This window comes from Choloepus didactylus, chromosome 5 (genome assembly GCF_015220235.1).
Source record: "Choloepus didactylus isolate mChoDid1 chromosome 5, mChoDid1.pri, whole genome shotgun sequence".
NCBI lineage: Eukaryota > Metazoa > Chordata > Mammalia > Pilosa > Megalonychidae > Choloepus > Choloepus didactylus.
The window spans coordinates 32,431,387-32,450,373 of record NC_051311.1 but is presented as its reverse complement, the minus strand read 5'-3'; the positions used below and the strand labels follow the sequence as shown (position 1 = coordinate 32,450,373).

The window sequence follows — 18,987 nt, the reverse complement described above, 5'->3', positions numbered from 1 at the left end:
AGCAGTGCTAAGGGGGAAATTTATAGCACTAAACGCATATATTAAAAAGGAAGAAAGAGCCAAAATCAAAGAACTAATGGATCAACTGAAGAAGCTAGAAAATGAACAGCAAACCAATCCTAAACCAAGTAGAAGAAAAGAAATAACAAGGATTAAAGCAGAAATAAATGACATAGAGAACAAAAAAACAATAGAGAGGATAAATATCACCAAAAGTTGGTTCTTTGAGAAGATCAACAAGATTGACAAGCCCCTAGCTAGACTGACAAAATCAAAAAGAGAGAAGACCCATATCAACAAAATAATGAATGAAAAAGGTGACATAACTGCAGATCCTGAAGAAATTAAAAAAATTATAAGAGGATATTATGAACAACTGTATGGCAATAAACTGGACAATGTAGAAGAAATGGACAATTTCCTGGAAACATATGAACAACCTAGACTGACCAGAGAAGAAATAGAAGAACTCAACCAACCCATCACAAGCAAAGAGATCCAATCAGTCATCAAAAATCTTCCCACAAATAAATGCCCAGGGCCAGATGGCTTCACAGGGGAATTCTACCAAACTTTCCAGAAAGAACTGACACCAATCTTACTCAAACTCTTTCAAAACATTGAAGAAAATGGAACACTACCTAACTCATTTTATGAAGCTAACATCAATCTAATACCAAAACCAGGCAAAGATGCTACAAAAAAGGAAAACTACCGGCCAATCTCCCTAATGAATATAGATGCAAAAATCCTCAACAAAATACTTGCAATTCGAATCCAAAGACACATTAAAAAAATCATACACCATGACCAAGTGGGGTTCATTCCAGGCATGCAAGAATGGTTCAACATAAGAAAAACAATCAATGTATTACAACACATTAAAAACTCGAAAGGGAAAAATCAATTGATCATCTCAATAGATGCTGAAAAAGCATTTGACAAAATCCAACATCCCTTTTTGATAAAAACACTTCAAAAGGTAGGAATTGAAGGAAACTTCCTCAACATGATAAAGAGCATATATGAAAAACCCACAGCCAGCATAGTACTCAATGGTGAGAGACTGAAAGCCTTCCCTCTAAGATCAGGAACAAGACAAGGATGCCCGCTGTCACCACTGTTATTCAACATTGTGCTGGAAGTGCTAGCCAGGGCAATCCGGCAAGACAAAGAAATAAAAGGCATCCAAATTGGAAAAGAAGAAGTAAAACTGTCATTGTTTGCAGACAATATGATCTTATATCTAGAAAACCCTGAGAAATCGACGATACAGCTACTAGAGCTAATAAACAAATTTAGCAAAGTAGCGGGATACAAGATTAATGCACATAAGTCAGTAATGTTTCTATATGCTAGAAATGAACAAACTGAAAGGACACTCAAGAAAAAGATACCATTTTCAATAGCAACTAAAAAAATCAAGTACCTAGGAATAAACTTAACCAAAGATGTAAAAGACCTATACAAAGAAAACTACATAACTCTACTAAAAGAAATAGAAGGGGACCTTAAAAGATGGAAAAATATTCCATGTTCATGGATAGGAAGGCTAAATGTCATTAAGATGTCCATTCTACCCAAACTCATCTACAGATTCAATGCAATCCCAATCAAAATTCCAACAACCTACTTTGCAGACTTGGAAAAGCTAGTTATCAAATTTATTTGGAAAGGGAAGATGCCTCGAATTGCTAAAGACACTCTAAAAAAGAAAAACGAAGTGGGAGGACTTACACTCCCTGACTTTGAAGCTTATTATAAAGCCACAGTTGCCAAAACAGCATGGTACTGGCACAAAGATAGACATATAGATCAATGGAATCGAATTGAGAATTCAGAGATAGACCCTCAGATCTATGGCCGACTGATCTTTGATAAGGCCCCCAAAGTCACCGAACTGAGCCATAATGGTCTTTTCAACAAATGGGGCTGGGAGAGTTGGATATCCATATCCAAAAGAATGAAAGAGGACGCCTACCTCACCCCCTACACAAAAATTAACTCAAAATGGACCAAAGATCTCAATATAAAAGAAAGTACCATAAAACTCCTAGAAGATAATGTAGGAAAACATCTTCAAGACCTTGTATTAGGCGGCCACTTCCTAGACTTTACACCCAAAGCACAAGCAACAAAAGAGAAAATAGATAAATGGGAACTCCTCAAGCTTAGAAGTTTCTGCACCTCAAAGGAATTTCTCAAAAAGGTAAAGAGGCAGCCAACTCAATGGGAAAAAATTTTTGGAAACCATGTATCTGACAAAAGACTGATATCTTGCATATACAAAGAAATCCTACAACTCAATGACAATAGTACAGACAGCCCAATTATAAAATGGGCAAAAGATATGAAAAGACAGTTGTCTGAAGAGGAAATACAAATGGCCAAGAAACACATGAAAAAATGTTCAGCTTCACTAGCTATTAGAGAGATGCAAATTAAGACCACAATGAGATACCATCTAACACCGGTTAGAATGGTTGCCATTAAACAAACAGGAAACTACAAATGCTGGAGGGGATGTGGAGAAATTGGAACTCTTATTCACTGTTGGTGGGACTGTATAATGGTTCAGCCACTCTGGAAGTCAGTCTGGCAGTTCCTTAGAAAACTAGATATAGAGCTACCATTCGATCCGGCGATTGCACTTCTCGGTATATACCCGGAAGATCGGAAAGCAGTGACACGAACAGATATCTGCACGCCAATGTTCATAGCAGCATTATTCACAATTGCCAAGAGATGGAAACAACCCAAATGTCCTTCAACAGATGAGTGGATAAATAAAATGTGGTATATACACACGATGGAATACTACGCGGCAGTAAGAAGGAACGATCTCGTGAAACATATGACAACATGGATGAACCTTGAAGACATAATGCTGAGTGAAATAAGCCAGGCACAAAAAGAGAAATATTATATGCTACCACTAATGTGAACTTTGAAAAATGTAAAACAAATGGTTTATAATGTAGAATGTAGGGGAACTAGCAGTAGAGAGTAATTAAGGAAGGGGGAACAATAATCCAAGAAGAACAGATAAGCTTTTTAACGTTCTGGGGATGCCCAGAAATGACTATGGTCTGTTAATTTCTGATGGATATAGTAGGAACAAGTTCACAGAAAGGTTGCTATATTATGTAACTTTCTTGGGGTAAAGTAGGAACATGTTGGAAGTTAAGCAGTTATCTTAGGTTAGTTGTCTTTTTCTTACTCCCTTGTTATGGTCTCTTTGAAATGTTCTTTTATTGTAGGTTTGTTTTCTTTTTAACTTTTTTTTTCATACAGTTGATTTAAAAAAGAAGGGAAAGTTAAAAAAAAAAAAAGAAAGAAAGAAAAACAAGGAAAAAAAAATGATGTAGTGCCCCCTTGAGGAGCCTGTGGAGAATGCAGGGGTATTCGCCTACCCCACCTCCATGGTTGCTAACATGACCACAGACATAGGGGACTGGTGGTTTGATGGGTTGAGCCCTCTACCATAAGTTTTACCCTTGGGAAGACGGTTGCTGCAAAGGAGAGGCTAGGCCTCCCTATATTTGTGCCTAAGAGTCTCCTCCTGAATGCCTCTTTGTTGCTCAGATGTGGCCCTCTCTCTCTGGCTAAGCCAACTTGAAAGGTGAAATCACTGCCCTCCCCCCTACATGGGATCAGACACCCAGGGGAGTGAATCTCCCTGGCAACGTGGAATATGACTCCCGGGGAGGAATGTAGACCCGGCATCGTGGGACGGAGAACATCTTCTTGACCAAAAGGGGGATGTGAAAGGAAATGAAATAAGCTTCAGTGGCAGAGAGATTCCAAAACGAGCCGAGAGGTCACTCTGGTGGGCACTCTTACGCACACTTCAGACAACCCTTTTTAGGTTCTAAAGAATTGGGGTAGCTGGTGGTGGATACCTGAAACTATCAAACTACAACCCAGAACCCATGAATCTCGAAGACAGATGTATAAAAATGTAGCTTATGAGGGGTGATAATGGGATTGGGAAAGCCATAAGGACCACACTCCACTTTGTCTAGTTTATGGATGGATGAGTAGAAAAATAGGGGAAGGAAACAAACAGACAAAGGTACCCAGTGTTCTTTTTTACTTCAATTGCTCTTTTTCACTCTAATTATTATTCTTGTTATTTTTGTGTGTGTGCTAATGAAGGTGTCAGGGATTGATTTAGGTGATGAATGTACAACTATGTAATGGTACTGTAAACAATCGAAAGTACGATTTGTTTTGTATGACTGCGTGGTTTGTGAATATATCTCAATAAAATGATTAAAAAAAAAAAAAAGACAAAGAAAGGCTAAAGATCTGTTCCAAATTGAAGGAGAATAAAGAAACGTAACAAATGCATTATGTGATCCCCGACTGGCTCCTGGGCCAGAAAAAGAACAATAGTGGGACAATTGGCAGAGTTAGAATAAGGGCTGTAGATTAGATAATGTTATTTTATTAATGTTAATTTCCTGATTTTGCTAATTATGCTGTGGCCATTTGAGAAATGGTATGGGTGTGGTTATATGGGAATTCTCTATACTATTTTTCAAGTCTTTTGTAAGCTCAAATTTATTTCAAAATACAAAGTTAAAAAAAAGCAAAATAATTATATGTGCTATTAGTTTTTGCTAGTTAATTTTTACTTTTTGTGGCAGTCCGATGCCCAGGCTCCCTCCTAAAAGCCCACAGCAAACCTGTTTTAGCCAGGATAAAGGACAAGAAAGTAAAAAATCTCCCCAGAGGTAGAAGAATGTAACCACAGATGTAAAAAAAACCAGCATTGATTGTATCTTAGTCTTAAACACTAACCTTAGTAAAACATCAGGTCTTCGGCCCCCTTAATGATAATACTAGGGACCCGGTGTGGAGGATTTTTGCATCTATATTCATTAGAGATATTGGTCTGTAATTTTCTTTTATTGTAGTATCTTTATCTGGCTTTGGTATTAGGGTGATGTTGGCTTCATAGAATGTCTTAGGTGGTGTTCCCTCCTCTTCAATGTTTTGGAAGAGTTTGAGCAATACTGGTATTAATTCTTCTTGGAATGCTTGGTAGAGTTCACCTGTGAAGCCATCTGGTCCTGGGCTTTAAACTCTACTATTTTTTCACGGTAATTAAATTTGTTACAATGATGAAAGGTTATTAAAGTAGTACTATAACTATTGTCCATAGTTTACATGGGGGTATTTTTCCTCATATTCCTGACCTATTATTATTATTATTTTTTTATGCATGTCTTTATTTTATTACTCATCTACCCATACACTGGATAAAGGGGGGGGGGGTGACAGTCAGAAGGTTTTGACAATCAAACACGCACATGATAAAAGCTATATAGTTATACAATCATTATTACACTTCAGCAATTTCAAGTATTTCCTTCTGGCTATTTTAAGACACTAGAAACTAAAAAGAAATATCTATATAATGAGTCAGTAGTCATAATCATTTGTTAAGTACTAATTTCTCAGTTACACTTCCTCCCTCTCATTTGATCATTCTCTCAGTCTTCAGGGATATGTGGGCAATGACCATTTTAACTTCTTCATGTTGGAAAGGGGTGTTGACCTTATGGGGTACAGGAATAGAAGTAGTTGATGTTTTTGGAGATACTAGTACCTCTGGGTTTCAGGGTTTATCTGGCATAGGAACAATCTGAAGGCCTTAAGTTTCTGAAAAAATAAAGTTACTGTGTAAAACTTTTATAGACTCTGAGAGCCCAGGGTATTCTTTAGGGTTTTCAGGAAAACTGTTGCTTGGGGTTTGGCATACTGTGGCAATTTGCAATATCTGGCCGAAGCTTGCAAAAGAGTAACCTCCAAAATGACCTGTCGATTCTATTTGAAATATCTTAGCCACTGAAACTTTATTTTGTTTCATTTCTTTTCCCCTTTTTGGTCCAAGAAGGCATTCTCAATCCCGTGATGCCAGGACCAGGCTTATCCCCGGGAGTCATGTCCATGTTGCCATGGATGTTGGGAGGTTTTTGATAGCTGATACAATCCCTTTACTTGTAAGTGGTATTTTGAGGTCCTCTATTTCTTACAGAGTTATTATCCGTTGCTTGCATATTTGTAGGAGTTTGTCCATTTCATCTAAGTTGTCTAATTTGTTGGCAAACAGTTGTCCATAATATCATCTTATGATCCTTTTCATTTCTGTGGAGCCAGTAGTAATGTCACCCCTTTCATTTCTGATTTTACTTGCCTCTTCATCTTTTTTTTTTTTTTTTTTGGTCTAGCTAAGGGTTTGCCAATTTTGTTGATCTTCTTAAAGAACCAACTTTTGATTTTGTTGAGTCTCTTTATTGTTCTTTAATTCTCAGTTTAATTTATTTCTGCTCTAGTCTGTTGTATCTTTCCTTCTTCTTGCTTTGGGATTAGTTTGATGCTCCTTTTCTAGTTCTTTCAGGTTTGCAGTTGGAGCTTTGATTTTAGCTCTTCCTTCTTTTTAAATGTAGGTGTTTAGTGTCATAAATTTCCCTCTTAGCACTACTTTTGATGCATCCCATAAGTTTTGATATGTTGTTCTCATTTTCATTCATCTCAAGATATTTACCAATTTCTCTTGCAATTTCTTCTTTGACCCACTGATTGTTTCAGTGTGTTGTTTGACCTCCATATAATTGTGAATTTTCCAATTCTCTCCCTGTTTTTGTTTCCACTTCATTCCATTATGATCAGAGAAAGTACTCTGTGTAATTTCAGCCTTTTAAAATTTATTGAGACCTGTTTGTGACCCAGCAGGGTCTGTTTGTGGTCTGTCCTGGAGAATGATCCATGAGCACTTCAGAAGAATGAATACTCTGCTGTTTGGGAGTGCAATGTTTAGTATATGTCTGTTAGTTATAGTTCATTTATCATATTATTCAAGTTTTCTGTTTCCTTATTGATCCTTTGTCTAGATGCTCTATCTATTGATGAGAGTGGTGTATTGAAGTCTCCAACTACTATTGTAGAGACATCTATTTTTCCCTTCAGTTTTGTCAGTGTTTGCCTCATGTATTTTTGGTCACCCTGGTTAGGTGCATACATATTTATGATTGTTGTTTCTTCTTGGTGGATTGCCCCTTTCATTAATAGATAATGTCCTCCTTTGTCTCTTATAACAGCTTTGCATTTAAAATCTATTTTGTCTAATATTAGTATAGCTATCTCAGGTCTTTTTTGGTTACTGTTTGCATGGAATATCTTTTCCAACCTTTCACTTTCAACCTATTTGTGTCCTTGGGTTTAAGGTGAGTCTCTTGTATACAGCATATAGATGGATCATTCTCTTTTATCCATTTTTGCCAATCTGTGTCTTTTAATTGGGGAGTTGAATCCATTTACATTCAGTGATGTTACTGTATAGGCAGTACTTACTTCAGCCATTTTATCTGTTGGTCTTTACATGTCATATCTTATTTTTGTCTCTCTTTTTACCCTTTTTGTTATGCTTACTGATGATCTTCATTTCTACACTCTCCTCCAAGCCTCCCTCTCTTGTCTTTTCCTTTCAGGCCTGCCATACTCCCTTTAGTTCTTTTGTTGATGAACTCTCTCAGTTTCTGTTTATCCATGAATATTTTAAACTCTCCCTCATTTTTGAAGGCCAGTTTTGCCAGATAAAGAATTCGTGGCTGACAGTTTTTCTCTTTCAGTATCTTAAATATATCATACCACTGCCTTCTTGTCTCCATGGTTTCTGATGATAAATCAGCATTTAGTCTTATTGCATTTACCTTGTATGTGATTATATTAGTTAGGGTTCTCTAAGAAAACAGAACCAACAAGAGATATCTGTAAATATTAGATTTTATAAAAGTGTCTCATGCATCTGTGGGGATACATGAGTCCAAATTCCAAAGGACAGGATGCATGGGTCCAAATTTCATAGGGCAGGATGCATGAGTCCAAATTCCATAGGGCAACTCCAATGAAGGTGTTCAATGAACTCCTCAGGAGACTCTGGTCAGCTGAAGAAGTGAAGGTTCTCTCTCCTCTCCCTTAAAAGTCTTCAACTGATTGGATTAAATCCAGCTGATTGAATTATCTCATTGAGGAAGACATGCCCTTCATTGATGTAATCAGCCACAGTAGCAGTCAATTGATGATTTAATAAACCAGTTTTCTGGTTTATTAACCAGCAAAAAATGTCCTTGCGGTAATACTTGGGCCAGTGTTTGCCTGACCAGACACCTGGCCACCATCACCTGGCCAAGTTGACACATAAACCTAACCATCATGGTGATCAGTCACTTTTCTTCTGCTGCTTTCAGGATTCTCTCCTTCTCTTTGGTGGTTGACATTCATATTAATATGTGTCTCAGAAGGGGTCAATTAGGATTTATTCTGTTTGGAGTATGTTGCAGTTCTTAAACATGTATATTTATGTCCTTCATAAGAGTTGGGAAATGTTCAGCCATTATTTCCTCAAATATTCTTTCTGCCTTTTATCCCTTCTCTTCTGGGACACCATGATGCGTATGTTCGCATGCTTTGTGCTGTCATTCAAATCCCTGAGATCCTACTCAATTTTTCCTATTCTTTTCTTTATCTTTTTTTTGTGTGTATGTCTGTAAGATTTCAACTGTCCTGCCTTTTTCCTCACTGATTTTTCTGCCCATTCAGATCTGCTGTTGTATGCCTATTATATATTCAATCTCTTCTATTGTGTCTATCATTCCCTCATTTTCTATGTTTCTTTTTATATTTTCAAATTCTTCTTTGTGCTCACACAGTGTCTTCTTAATATCCTTTATCTCTTTAGCTGTATTTTCCTTCATCTCCTTGAATTTACTTAGGAGATTTGTTTGAACATCTTTGATTAGTTGTTCCAAATTCTGTTTCTCCTCTGAAGTTTTAATTTGTTCCTTTGACTGGGCCATATCTTCTTGTATCTTAGTACGGCTTGTAATTTTTTACTAGAGTCTAGGCATCTGATTATCCGGATGACTTTAGTCTGGAGATGAGTTTCTCTCTCTTGCCTAGGGTTTCCTTGATGACTGGCTTTGTGTTAAGGCTTTTCTTTGACACTTGGTTCAACTTATTCTAGACCTGCAGAATAGCTAGGATTTTACTGATCAGATTTTTTTCAGTTCTTATTCATCCAATCCTTGCCCTGGATATATGGTACAATTTTTGAGATTGCACTATTTGTGCCATTATTTCATCCCCAGAAGAAAGCTTCCTTTCCTCTGTTCCTTCTCTCAGAATGTTGTTCTGTTCTCTATAGCTTTTTACCACTCTTTTCATTATCTCTAGCTGCTTTTGCCTGGAGGGGCAATTCTGGGAGGTAGGTCACCCAGAGAGGACTTTTCCAAGTCAGTTTTTCCCAGTCAAAACAGGGCCATGGACCCACAAAGGGGACATAGATTGGTTCCAAAGTGCCCTGGGGAGGAGACCCATAAGGATGTGCAATCTTCTCTTTGACAGCTCCCAAAATCTGGACTTCCCTGGCCTGCCCAGTCGACAGTGGTCTTCAGCAAACTCTTCGCCATGGTTCTAAGGTGGTACAGTGCCTGTAATTCTCAACAGAATCTGCCCCACTGGGGGTGTGGTTGAGAGGGAGGCTGCCGGCTGCTTTTGTCCAGGGCAGGCTGAAACCTACTCAAAGCCAGGACCCAGAGATCCAGATTCACTAATCAAAACCCACAATCAGTGCCTGGCTATACCCCTCCCGTGTCATTCTCAGGGAAGTGTCACCATTCAGCAAACTTCCCCACAGTCCCAAGAGGGCACTGTGTCTTTAAATCCACCCCCTGCTTCCACCCCTGTTGGGAGAGGGGTTGAAACAGAGACTGCCAGCTGCTTTTTGCCTGGGCTGGTTAAAACTGTAGCTGCCCTCAGAACCAGGACCCAGTGATCTGAATTCACTAAACAAAATGTTTGACCAATGTTTGGCTATGCCCCACCTGCTCTTGGGAAAGAATACTTTTATTTCCAGCCAGGGACTGGATCCCAAGGTGGCTTGCCAAGGGGGCAAGGGGGTTGGCACCAGTGTCCACATTGTGGAGAGTTCTACTCACAGATCTTCACTTCAGTTTTTCAGTCTCTTCCTCTCTTCCTTCTGCTTTTCCCTGGATGGTGTAGTGTTCTTCTGGTCTCTGGAGTCCCCAAACAGGTGTTTTAGACAGTTCCTGGCTGGTTACTAGCTGCCCTGGAGAACAAACAGAGCTCCCTACTCTGTCATCTTTTGTACCTTTATAATTCCATGTGATTCTTAGGCATAGTAAAGTTGAGAACTTTAGTTATTTATGATCTTTTCATGAGACAAGCATGATTCAAACAATCTAGAAAATGTATACAGTATGTAAACATGGTGGAAAGCACTGTGAAGGAAAGGCATAAGAAACTGTGAAAGCAGAGCTTACAAAATTGATACTGGATCAGAATTAGGGGAGGAAAGGCTTGGGGAAAGTTTCCCTGAGGAAGTAATATTTGAAGTGTGATTTGAAGGATAAGCAGTTAACTAGATGCTGACAGAGGGAATAGCATCCCAGGTAGAGGGAATCATTTGCACAAAATCCCAAAAGTGGAAGAGAAGATGGAGATTTCAAGGAACTGGTGTTGACTGAGCCTTACCAAAATTGCAACCCAGCCCTGAATCAAATCAATTTCTGACCTCCAGGTATTACAACAAAGAACCTGGTATGTTCATTGGGCTTGCCCATCTCTGGCAGGTCCTGAGTGCTAAGCTTTGTCTTTTAGCACCTGTGATGGTTAGGTTCACACGTCAACTTGGCCAGGTGATGGCGTCCAGGTGTCTGGTCAAGCAAGCACTGGCCCATTACTGTAAGGACATTTGTGACTGGTTAATAAACCAGAAGGCTAGTTTATTAAATCATCAGTCAGTTGACTGCAGCTGTGACTGATTACATCAAAGAAGGGTGTGTCTTCTGCAAAGAGAGAATTCAATCAGCTGGATTTAATCCAATCAGTTGAAGACTTTTATTTTATTTTATTTTATTCATGGTTTAAGTAGAGAATTTAAGGTTTATTAGAGGAAGAAAGCAGAAGAAAGCAGGTGGGAACCATCAGAAAAGAAAGAAAGGAAAAATGGCTCTGGCCCTCTATCTGAGAGCAGCATTTTTAAAAGGAAAAACCCACGTTGGGTATTGGGGGGGAAGGTCCTGCTGAGTGTGTTCTGGGCCTTGATTGGGTGAGTGCTTATCAGTTGCTGCTGACTGGTTACTAGGGTTTTAACACACTACTCTTCTTTGATGTGCACTATATTATCTATGTGGAGGAAGCAGGCCTTTTGGCTTGTTTGCGGTCATTCATCTTTATGGGCCTATCTGATCTTGCCTTGTCTGCCCCCTGGAGTCTAGGTGCCACTGTGACTGGGATTCCTAAAACAGCCTTCAACCCTTAGTTTATGGCACACCTGGTATTTATGAGCTAAGCAGCAGGGCCCATGGATCAGACATTCCTTCTATATGTTAGACTCTTTTTCCGGGGCCTGACATTCCTGCCTTTTATTTTTAATAAAAAATTGGTACGGGTTTGGGTAGAATTTTGGGTTAATGCTTTAACTTAGCTCAAAGCAACCTTTATAGGGGAAAAGGGATGTCGCAGTTGTCTCTTAGCTGCTTCTGGCTGGGTTTGGACGGAGTTGGGGCAGAGTTGCTTTGAACTAAGTTTCAGCATTATTAGATTGATGTTTGGATATTTTCTGCTGGAACCAGCTGGTAATGAAGATTTTGCTGCAGCAGGAGCAGATTTTCAATCTTTCGTTGTAGCAGGAATATGTTTTTGGAGTTTTGCTGGTTAGTCACGGCTGCTATTGACCTACTGATAAATTTAATTAGACATTGTAAGAGGTAAGGAGCAAAAAGGAAAATTAATATAAGGATAATTAATGACCCCATAAGAGGGAGTAGAATAGCTTGTAGAGGCATGGAGAAGAATGAAAGAAAAATTGAGAGAAAGTTTTATTGAATATTTTTTACTTACTTAGACTTACTCAGCCATTAAATTTCTCCTTTTTATGAGACATTTTCTTATTTTTAAGAAACAGTATCTTGTGAGCATTTTCTATAAAGAGGGAAGAGGGTGGGGGTTTTTTCTTGTAACTGCTTTTTGCTGAGCAAGGGTTAATAAGTTTTTATATTAGTTTGGAAGATGCTCTGGACATAAAGATACAATACAGGCAACAATTAAGACAAGTGACAAGCAGGACACAAACTATGGTAATAAGGGCCATTTTCTGTTTCATGGTAAATTCATTAACCACTTAGAAAATGCATTTAGTTCACTATAATTTTAACATTATTACTATTTGGCATATGATTTAATATTGAAGAGACATTGTTACATTTATTTGGTATATATGTGTAGCACTGAATATTAATGAATGTTTAAGTTTTTCCTGAGCTGCATTGGGTGTTAAGTTTATAGTACCATACATGCTGTCCCCTCATAAGAGCAGGCCTTAGTATTAATTATATTTTTAGGCTTTAACCACATCACACTGACAATTGCAGCTCCGGGAGGTATCTTCTTTGTACAGTTGTAGCGCAGCATCATTGGTCCTCTGGGAAGCAGGACGGTGGTTTCCAGGGTTTCATTGGTTGTTCCACAGCACCCTCTGGCACCATGCAGTAGAGCTAGTCTGGAGGCAATGTCATTGAAAAGCTTAAGTGATTGAGTCTTTTCTGGCAGGAGAGGCAAAGATGTCTGTAGTAAAAGGTGTTTGCAGTAACAGCATGTGTCCATTTACTTCTGGAGCACGTCCATGTGATGTGGTTGATACCCTTATAGCTTTAGGGACCACAGAAATGGGTCTTACCAATTACTCTGATGGGGAGAGAGCATGCAAGCACAGTACTAGGAGCTTGGTTTCTAATTTTTCTTTACATTTTTAGTAGGATTATGCTAGATAATGGGTAGAACATAATTTATATACTTGCCTTGCTTCTTTTTAAAAGTGTTTCTTTGTTGTTGAAGATGAAGCTTTGACTTGTAGCTAACTGCAAGCACTTTCAGAGAAGCATTAAACAATGTAACTTACAAGGAAATTTGGCTGTTTTTTGTGACAGATAACACTTTAAAAATAACAAATTATAACTAGCAATAGTACTACGTTGTTGTTTGATGTTATGCACATTAGTAACCAAAAGGTTAGAAGTTTTTAATTCTTATAACATTGTCTAAATGTTTGTTCTGCAACTTAAAACACTTTAGTTAATGCATTTTGAAATAGTAATAAACAATTATTGGCAAGGATTAATGGAATGTATAGGTGTTACATTATTATTTTTTTTAAATGCACACAATGATTTAACTTTGCATGAATTTTGAAATTCATGAAAGTATTTTGTTTTTTTAGTTTTAAATTTTTATAGCATATTGGCTTTATGAATATGTTGATTACTATTTTACTGAACAAGGGTGCAGTTAAAAATAAGCTTTATAATCTTGTATAACAATTATTAAATTAGAGTATTTGAGAGGGTTTTACTGTTTGCCATTTTATGGCTGCTTTTTATGCCCACTTTTTTATGTGCTTTAAGGTGGCTTCCTTGGTAGGTTTGGGACATATTAAGAGGATATGGGTTAAAGCTTTTGCTTTGTGATTACAAGGAGATGTTTTTCTAATTTAATTAATTAATTAGCAAAGTATTTTTTGGGATATATTTATTTGAGGCATGGATAGCTTAGAAAACAAATAATAATTTTATGCATTTACAAAGTTTTAATAGAAAATGAGTAAACATAGTTTTATTTACTGGCTAAACAAGGCTGTTAAAGGGAATTTGTGCTCATGTTACAGGTTTGTTTGTTACACTTTAAACCTATGGTTTCTATTAGAAAAGGCCTGAGCCTTATTGGGTCATTGTTTAGCCAGTTTGGGTTTCATTAAGTAATCTCCTATTTAAATAAGAGTATAGGGACAGACAATAATTTAAATGCAAAGATGCTTAGTACAAGAATTTAAATAAACAGTTAAGGACATAATAATGTTAACATGAAGTGCAAGAAGTTATTTTGATAAAAGAGACTTTTTGCATCCTACACTGATTACTCAGAAAAACACTTCAACAACCTTTTATTAAGAAATAACACCCTAATAATTTAAGGAAACTTTTTCTTGGTAAAAACAGCAAAAGATCTTAATGTGAGAAGCTTGCAGTTGAGTTTTTCGTTGTTAAGCAGTGTTATTACTAGTTTTTACCATTTTTTTAACTTTGATTACAGAAATAATTGTTTTCACAGGCTTTTTACAGCTTTTTGTACCTATCTTTCAACCTCAACTACAGAAATAAATTTTCCACTCTACAAACCTTTTACAACTTTCTGTATTTATCTAAGCTTTATCCCACATTCCTATCCTTCCAGGCTTTATTTTACATTTCTGAACAATCAGTCATTTAGGACAAAGCTACTTGCCTTTTTCCCTTAATTAGAAAAACATTCTTTATACCTTCTACACAACATGCTATTACTACTAAAATTAAGCTTGTCAGAATGATGCTAAATGTTTAAAACAAAACATCCTTTACAGAGAGAGTTAAAGTTCTCATTATCAGATTCCTTAGTAGAGATATTACTTTATGACACTGGTTTGATAATTTGCACTTTTGCTGATTTTTAAATTGTATTAGTTACTTTTGATGTTCTCTCAGCAATTTTAGGTTTTTGCAAGGATCCTTTTGACTAGGTTCTTTTTGACTTTTTAATTTTAAAAACCGATAGGCTAGCACATTTACATTATTAGTTTTTAATTGCTTTGGAAGTTATGATATTAAAGCAGAAGTGGAAGTTCTGTATTTATTTTTAAACTGTAACTTTGTTTAACTTACAGATTTTTTTTTTTTCTTTTCTTGAGACAGTTTGCTATAGCTAGCGATATTACACATAAAGGCCAGCTGGCTGCAGCTATAGCTTATTAACAATTTTAATGACACTTTCTAAATTTAGACTAATTATTAAGAATAGTTTTTAAGAAAGATGTAACTGGCACATTTTGAGAGTTCCATGGCTGAACAACAGCAAAAGAAACTATAAAAACAGAACATAGGAGTAGGAGCTGTTTAAATGTTACTGGTTTTTTACACAAATGCAAACTGTGCAAACTGCACAAAATTTAAAAGGAGAACTACAAAATTTGGGGTTATGGTTAGTGGGGCTTAAACCCACTGAGTTTGCATGCAGGACCCTTGGATTAACTTAATTAGCTTTACTACACAGTAGACCAATTGAAACAAAAGAAAGCAGAGTGAACACAATAAAAAAAAATTACACACTTACCAAGCACAGGGAAAAAGTCCCAACTGTAAAGCTACCTCAACTCAGATGCATTCGGCGCCTGCCTGCAGCAGTCAACTTTCACCTGGACTTCCGAGTCCTGGTACTCTAGGAAGATTTCTGGGTAGCTGAGGGGAGTTTCACAGCCCACAAGACATGGATTAGGGCATTTGAAAACATGTTTTAAATAGTTAGGCTTGCCTGACCTCTCATTAGATAGAAAAGTAAGTTTTCTTTTTGTTAGGGGAGAGGGAAATTTTTAAGTAAGTGACTTGTGGCTTAGAAAATTGTTTTTTTTTATTTTTGGAAACTTTATTCCTTTCGTTGGAGGGAGTGAAGGCTAGGGCAGCTGCACAGTAGGAGGACATTTACACACTGAAGCAGCTCACTGGGATGTAAATTTAGTGTTTGTAAATTAGAGGCTAAACATTGTTAGGGGTGGGATAGGTTTGTTGATAGTAAAACAGCAGCAGACAGTAATTGAGGAGTTCTTGCCTTATTTATTTATCCTCCGGTTACGCCAGGTGTGCACGCTTTAGGTTTGTGCTGCACTCTCCTGTCCGGGAGAGGCGGGCTGAGGGGCGCACAGGCAGCGAGGGGGCTGCGCTCAGGTGGGGTGAGGTAAGGAGGGGGCAGTGGCTATGGGATGAGAAGTCGGGGAAGGGGTTAACGGCAAGGGGAGGGGAGTGGAAGGGGTTAGAGAAGTTACAAGGGGGTTGATTTGCAGGGTTAAAGAGAAACTGCTTAAAGGCTTTTCAGGGTTAACTTTTGTAGAGAGGAAAGCAGAAGACTTAGAAGAATTCTTTTTGTGTGTGTGAAGGAGGAGGATTTGGTAGGAGATGACAGAGTGGCCCAAGAATAGCTGGGACTAAACAGTTTAGAAAGCTTAAGATTAAAAACTACAGACCACCTGTTGTGCCGAATAAAATTATTAAGTTCAGTGAGAATTTGCCAATTGCAAGTGCCATTTTCTGGCCAATGTTTTTGTTGTTCTAAAGGATACTGCGGCCAAATTGTATTGGTTCTACTTCCCCTTTTAATTGAAGTTTAAACATCTGAGGGGGTAGATTTAGGAGGAAACTCATCTTTGGAGCTATTGAAAAGTGACTGTATATTACCTATGATTATCTAAGAAATTTGACAGGCTTGTGATTTGTTAGGGAATTTTTGCTCGTCAGAGGCTTACAGAGATCTCCTGTGAGAGATATTCATGGTTTCCTGCTCCTTTAGAGGCTTACAATTTCCCTGGATGAGGCTGACACGAATTGGGGCTATGCTCTTCAGAGGCTTACGGAGATCACCCATGGGGAGACCCATGGTTCCCTGCTCCTTTAGAGGCTTACAGAGACCACCTAAAACATTGCTCAAGTGAGACTAATGGCCTAGACCCATACGACCTGGTCGCAACAACAAAGCAGGCGTCCCCGGTTTGTCATTGGGGGTCAGGAAATGCGTGCAGTCTTTCGCTCAAGGCATCCCCCAGGTTACTTTGACTGCCGCAATGGGGAAAGACACTCATGGAGTGTTGGAGAGTTTTGACTGAGCGCTCAGGTTCCCTAGGCTTATGAAGCCGGGCGTCACATCCAAGCGAGCCAAGGCACCACCCTGTGGTGGGCTGGGGTGTCCACGGGACACCGAACAAAACTCCCGAGGGGGTATCTGGGCAGAAAGACGTCACTTACCTACCTAGGGCTGAATTAGTTGTAGAGATTTGAGAGCCGTGAGGGTGAGCCGGCATTGCATCAAGGTGATCTGAGTTGATGGACTCAAGCTGCTGAATGCATGGAAACCTGAACGGCTGTGTAGTTCGGGGAACGGAGTTGACTGGGAGGCTGCCCCATTGCCCTGAGGGGCCAGGAAACTTAAACCTCAGTCAAACCTCCATCCTGGGTCTTTGGCACCAAATGTTAGGTTCAGAGCCATTCAAGAATCCACACAAACGCAGCGAGTCATGGTTTAAATAGAGAATTTAAGGTTTATTAGAGGAAGAAAGCAGAAGAAAGCAGGTGGGAGCCATCAGAAAAGAAAGAAAGGAAAAATGGCTCTGCCAGTTGAAGACTTTTAAGCGAGACAGAGAGAGGACTTTCACTTCTTCTTCAACTAGCCAGCAAAGTGTTTCCTGAGGAGTTCATCGAACACCTTCATCAGAGTTGCCAGTTTGCTGCCTGAGGAGTTCATCAAACACCTTCATTGGAGTTGCCAGTTTGCTGCCTGCCCTATGGAATTTGGACTCGTGCATGAGACACTTTTATAAAATCTTATATTTATGGATATCTCTTGTTGATTCTGTTTCTCTAGAGAACCCTACTTAATACAGCACCACAATACTGCAGAAATTCCACTATGGTGTTCAGAGATTTTTAATTTAGGTTTTTGGTCTCCCACCCTGCATAGCTTCAAAATTCAGCAAATGCATTTTAGCTTGTGTTTCTATTAGGAATAATTTCATGAATTTATCAATGCCTATTAAGTACATTATTGATTGAGAAGGAAACTGGTGATGCACTTGAGATCCTTCAAGTCTTCAATTTTGTTACTCTGCTCCAATGAAACTGTTAAAAGCTCTGATGTTTCTTTGTCCTCACTAGGAGTGGTCCTTTGCCAAATGCAAGCCCAGATTCTCAGCTTCTTACCCAAGCCCAGAATCAGCAATGTTCCCAGGGTAAAAGCAATTCAAATTTGCAGATCACTCTGTGCAGTTCTCTCTGGAATTTTAGTCTTTCCAATCCTCATTACTTCTGTAGCTCTCTGAGGCTTTTAAAGAGATTTTACAACTGAATTGTATACGTTCTTATTAAAATTGTGTTATGAGGAGTGTTTTAAAATAACACAGAGAATACTATAATGGTAAGTGAAAAAATATACAAAATTACTTTTATTCTTAAATGTAGTTTATTTAAAAATTAATAGCAGTATGAATTCTCCCACACAGAGAATTGCCCTCTCTTAACCCTGTATTACTCTTCTTTATTCACAGTGGAACATAAAAAATAAAATAAAATAAAATAAAATAAAATAAAATAAAATAAAATATAAAACTAATTGGAACTTTCTACTTCCCTTGACTCTTCAACTCACTGTAATCTGGTCAGGATCTGTCTCACCTCCATATAATTAGCAAAAAGTAGGGGGTAGAGCAAGACATCTCTCATTCTAGCTGGGGGTGGGCGGGTATGCAGAGACTGCATGCAGAGTCCTGAAAAACCCGGGAACCAGGCCCAAGAATAATCAAAAGACCCTCATTGGCTATATCTGAAGCAAGTCAGTCAAATATAAATAGTATTGAGTCCCAAACCCATGTAAACCCAATCCAGGGGATTAGGCTGAAGGAGGAATCTACATATGAAGCTGGAATGAGTCTGCAACCAAGGTAGTTACCAATTGAAAACTGCAAGGGAGGCAGTTATGAAGTATAAGCAGTGATTAATACTGGAAGTAATATGTAGATAACTGTGATGGTTGGGTTCATGTGTCAACTTGGCCAGGTGATGGTGCCCAGTTGTCTGGTCAAGCAAGCACTGGACTAACTGTTATTTCAAGGACATTTCATGGCTGGTTAATAAACCAGAAGTCTGGTTTATTAAATCATCAGTCAATTGATTGCATCTGTGGCTGATTACATCTATGATCAACTAACTGCATCTTCTGCAATGAGAGAATCCAGTTGGATTTAATTCAATTAGTTGAAGACTTGTAAGGGAAAAGACAGAAATTTCATTTCTTCTTCACCCAACCAGCCACTCCTGGGGAATTCATTGC

At 38.3% G+C, this 18,987-nt stretch overlaps 1 long non-coding RNA gene across 2 annotated transcripts in view; it reads right to left on the bottom strand.

Annotated features, from left to right (window-relative positions):
* LOC119534826 overlaps positions 1–17,243 on the bottom strand; it is a 52,763-nt gene extending 35,520 nt beyond the window's left edge. For both annotated transcript variants that reach the window (XR_005217118.1, XR_005217119.1), the window contains exons 1-2: positions 16,915–17,243; positions 15,232–15,356 (exon numbers count right to left, since the gene is read on the bottom strand). This is a non-coding gene — a long non-coding RNA (uncharacterized LOC119534826). The remainder of the gene's footprint in view (positions 1–15,231; positions 15,357–16,914) is intronic.
* Positions 17,244–18,987: the final 1,744 nt, after the last annotated feature.